We start from the raw sequence: 4,761 nt of genomic DNA on the forward strand, positions 1-4,761 counted from the left end.
CTTTATTTAAAAAAAAAAAAAAGGGTTCGCAATATGTACTCAAAGTCAGTTTTAGTTATATAGCACGTTTAGATACAACAAAAATTGACCAAATTGCAGCACAACTTCAGACACAAAACAATCAGGAAGCATTTGGTCATTTCAGCCGTCGAAGACTTTTTAAATTTGAAGCCAAAACAAGATTAAACCCATAAAACACAAGAATATCAAAAGTTTCAAAAGTCCCAATTAGTTATGAAAAATGATGGGGGGGAAAAAAAAAATGCCCCTGAAAATGTTTTAGCATCACGTGCTTTTTTTTTTTTTTTATGACCGATGCATTACTTTCTAAGTATTTGTTACCGTGGTGGAGGTACAGGCGACTGTTTGCTCGTTACACGTGTAGTGACGCAAAGTAAACAAAAAGGAATATTTCCATCGAACTGTGGTCCGTTTTTCTGAACTAATAAAGAGTCTGGATCATTTTGTTGTTGTCCAACTTTTGTATCTTCTATATGTAAGCTGTCGGGAGAAATGTGTAATTTACCGTTTTCTTTTGACCGAGTCTGCCGTGGCACGACTGGTTCCTCGAGTGCGTAACAGCCAATCAAAGAAGACGGGAGAGTTGGATTGATTTTTTTTTTTTTTTTTTTTTTTTTTTTTTTTTTTAACAGTTTTTGTACAAAACAAAAACAAAAAACAGTTTGCAGTATGAAACGGAGATAAAGTAAAATACTCCGCCGCTGCTTATCGGCTGGTATGGCTGATGATTTGTGTGTGTGTGTGTGTGTGTGTTCATCATCTCTTAATGAGGTGCCTCGTACATATTGGGCCTTTGGCTTCATGCTCTGTGTGCAGATGGATTAACAGAGTTGAGGTCAAGGAGCAGCTCTGAATATTTAAAGGCTCTTTAATCAGCCGCATAACTGTGAGCCGTGGCTCATTCCAGGTTTCGGTGTTTGGATGTACAGCTTGCTGTGGATGTGCTGCGCGTGTAGGACTCTGGAGATGATGAGGGTGCTGCCGCGGAAAGAGGAGAAACGGGTACAGCCCACTTGCTTTCCCTGAGGCTCGAACGTACATATACGGTAGCTCTCGGCTCCCTCGGGGGAGGACGCAAGACTTTGGTGTGGCTTGTGACGTGGAAATAAGGCCCTCAATTTGGTCCTTTCGAGGGCCTCTCTCACGGCCCCAGACCTCAACGCAGACTGGCGAGGAGAGATCACACAGACCTCGGCGGCGTCCATCTTTGGCTGAGCCTCGGTCGGAGAGTGGGTGTTCCTTATAGATGAGGTTGTTTTCATCTGCAGATTTTCCCACCACTTCTCGCCTACGTGCTGCCACATAACCGGACTAATGATGATGCTGGAAGGTCTCGCTGCTGCTGCTGCTGTGTGACTTTCGTTCATTTTTACATGAGCCAACAATGTGTTTCTTTTCTCATATATATATACACACTTGTATGTAAAGACACTTCTTTCTGAGTGTCTTCAAGCTCCAGAGGTTTTATATATATATATATATATATATATATATATATATATATATATATATATACATGTGTGTATATAAAAAGTGTCTTTACATACAAGTGTATATATATATACATACTGTGCCCTCTCATTTAACTCAAAACAATTAGCCTTGAATTCTGGTCATACATGCATACATACATGCATATATGCATACATGCATATATATATATACAGTGGGTACGGAAAGTATTCAGACCCCTTTAAATTGTTCACTCTTCGTTTCATTGCAGCCATTTGCTAAAATCAAAAAAGTTCATTTTATTTCTCATTAATGTACACTCAGCACCCCATCTTGACAGAAAAAAAACAGAAATGTAGAAATTTGTGCAAATTTATTAAAAAAGAAAAACTGAAATATCACATGGTCATAAGTATTCAGACCCTTTGCTATGACACTCATATTTAACTCACATGCTGTCCATTTCTTCTGATCCTCCTTAAGATGGTTCTACTCCTTCATTGGAGTCCAGCTGTGTTTAATTAAACTGATTGGACTTGATTAGGAAAGGCACACACCTGTCAATATAAGACCTTACAGCTCGCAGTGCATGTCAGAGCAAATGAGAATCATGAAGTCGAAGGAACTGTCCAAGGAGCTCAGAGACAGAATTGTGGCAAGGCACAGATCTGGCCAAGGTTACAAAATAATTTCTGCAGCACTCAAGGTTCCTAAGAGCACAGTGGCCTCCATAATCCTTAAATGGAAGAAGTTTGGGACGACCAGAACTCTTCCTAGACCTGGCCGTCCAGCCAAACTGAGCAATCGTGGGAGAAGAGCCTTGGTGAGAGAGGTAAAGAAGAACCCAAAGATCACTGTGGCTGAGCTCCAGAGATGCAGGAGGGAGATGGGAGAAAGTTCCACAAAGTCAACTATCACTGCAGCCCTCCACCAGTCGGGGATTTATGGCAGAGTGGCCCGACGGAAGCCTCTCCTCAGTGCAAGACATATGAAAGCCCGCATAGAGTTTGCCAAAAAAACACATGAAGGACTCCCAGACTATAAGAAATAAGATTCTCTGGTCTGATGAGACCAAGATTGAACTTTTTGGCGTTAATTCTAAGCGGTATGTGTGGAGAAAACCAGGCACTGCCCAATACAATCCCAACAGTGAAACATGGTGGTGGCAGCATCATGCTATGGGGGTGTTTTTCAGCTGCAGGGACAGGACGACTGGTTGCAATTGAAGGAAAGATGAATGCGGCCAAGTACAGAGATATCCTGGAAGAAAACCTCTTCCAGAGTGCTCTGGACCTCAGACTGGGCCGAAGGTTCACCTTCCAACAAGACAATGACCCGAAGCACACAGCTAAAATAACAAAGGAGTGGCTTCGGAACAACTCTGTGACCATTCTTGACTGGCCCAGCCAGAGCCCTGACCTAAACCCAATTGAGCATCTCCGGAGAGACCTGAAAATGGCTGTCCACTAACGTTCACCATCCAACCTGACGGAACTGGAGAGGATCTGCAAGGAAGAATGGCAGAGGATCCCCAAATCCAGGTGTGAAAAGCTTGTTGCATCATTCCCAAGAAGACTCATGGCTGTACTAGCTCAAAAGGGTGCTTCTACTCAATACTGAGCAAAGGGTCTGAATACTTATGACCATGTGATATTTCAGTTTGTTTTTTTTAATAAATTTGCACAAATTTCTACATTTGTTTTTTTCTGTCAAGATGGGGTGCTGAGTGTACATTAATGAGAAATAAAATGAACTTTTTTGATTTTAGCAAATGGCTGCAATGAAACAAAGAGTGAAAAATTTAAAGGGGTCTGAATACTTTCCGTACCCACTGTATATATATATACACTTGTATGTAAAGACACTTTTTTCTGAGTGTCTTCAAGCTCCAGAGGTTTTATATATATATATATATACACATACTGTGCCCTCTCATTTAACTCAAAACAATTAGCCTTGAATTCTGGTTTAGAGTCCTACCTCTTACCGTTTCCTGTCCTGCACAAGGCCGACCAGTCCGACTGCCCTCCATCCCTTTGCGCCCCCTTTCTGATTGCCCTTTCGATACAGAAGCTTGTGTTACCCGGGGCGCCGGTGCGCCACAGGGTGCCTCGTCGCTCAAGTCCCACCGCTCCCAGGCAGCAGCGGCCCAGAGAAGCGCCTTCCTCCTCCCCGCATTCATCCACCAAGAGCCATTAAAAGAGCCCCGCACACACAATCGATCACATTATGTCGAGGCGTTTTATGACGCTGATTTATGGCCGCGGGGTTGACTGGACTCTTACAGCTCACCACAGACATCTAAATCTAACAGAGGCTTGTTGTTCAGCAGCACTCAAATTTGTTCCTTTAATACTGGAAATGCGTCAGTCCAACAAACAATGTTTAAGGTGAATTTATGGTATTTTTTAAGAAAAAAATGTTTGAGGTAGAGGCACAATTTTTAGTGATTTACACTTTAACTTGGCAGCCGATGATTTTTTTTTGTTTTTTTGTTTTTTTTTTTTGACATGGGAAGTTATGACCCTGCTCGCTGGGCGCTTATGACCCTGCATCAAACCGAATGGATAAATTATGTTCTCTTGCAGTCTTCCAATGAGAGCAAATTTGGCTGTTTATAAATGCGACATGAATGCACTGCATTCGCTCCACAAATCCTACAATCCATCCAACTTTTTTTTTTTTTCCACCACTCATTTTTCTAATTAGCCATGAAGCTTGTGTCGATGCCAGGAGCGACTAATTCAAGAGGGAGCAGTAAAGCAAAAGCATAAATAAAGAAATAGTCCCGGAGGGTGTGTGGAGGGCTGTAAAACATCGTGGCTCCTTATATCACTGGATGTTCTATTTTTTTTTTGTGTTTTTTTTTTTTTGATCAAATCAGAGTCTTAGCAGGAGACACTGCCATGTCCTTTTTTTTTTTTTCTGAGTGTCTTCAAGCTCCAGAGGTTCAGTGCTTTTCTAAAGCTGACCCTGACCTCCTTCAGCCCCCCCCCCACCATGGAGGGAAGCAACGGAGAGGAATGGATCCACAGAACTACTTTCTTTGCAGTGCTGTTACACCAAAAACATGTAAAGGTTTTGTGTCTCCCTGACACCCTGAAATAAAAAAACCCGAATGTTTTACACCGCTTCCTTTACATGCCTATTTTCTGCTCTTCCGTCTGTTTTGTTAACCTTCGGGAGACGCCACAATAACTCGGCTCTTCCGTTCAAGCACGTCACGTAAACGCACCAATCACCAGCCGTGTTGTGATTGCCTAGAAAGTGAGTTGCCTCTATGATGCG

Source organism: Embiotoca jacksoni, unplaced genomic scaffold, assembly GCF_022577435.1.
Source record: "Embiotoca jacksoni isolate LCO1_2020_lvr unplaced genomic scaffold, fEmbJac1.0.p SCAF_12, whole genome shotgun sequence".
Lineage (NCBI taxonomy): Eukaryota > Metazoa > Chordata > Actinopteri > Embiotocidae > Embiotoca > Embiotoca jacksoni.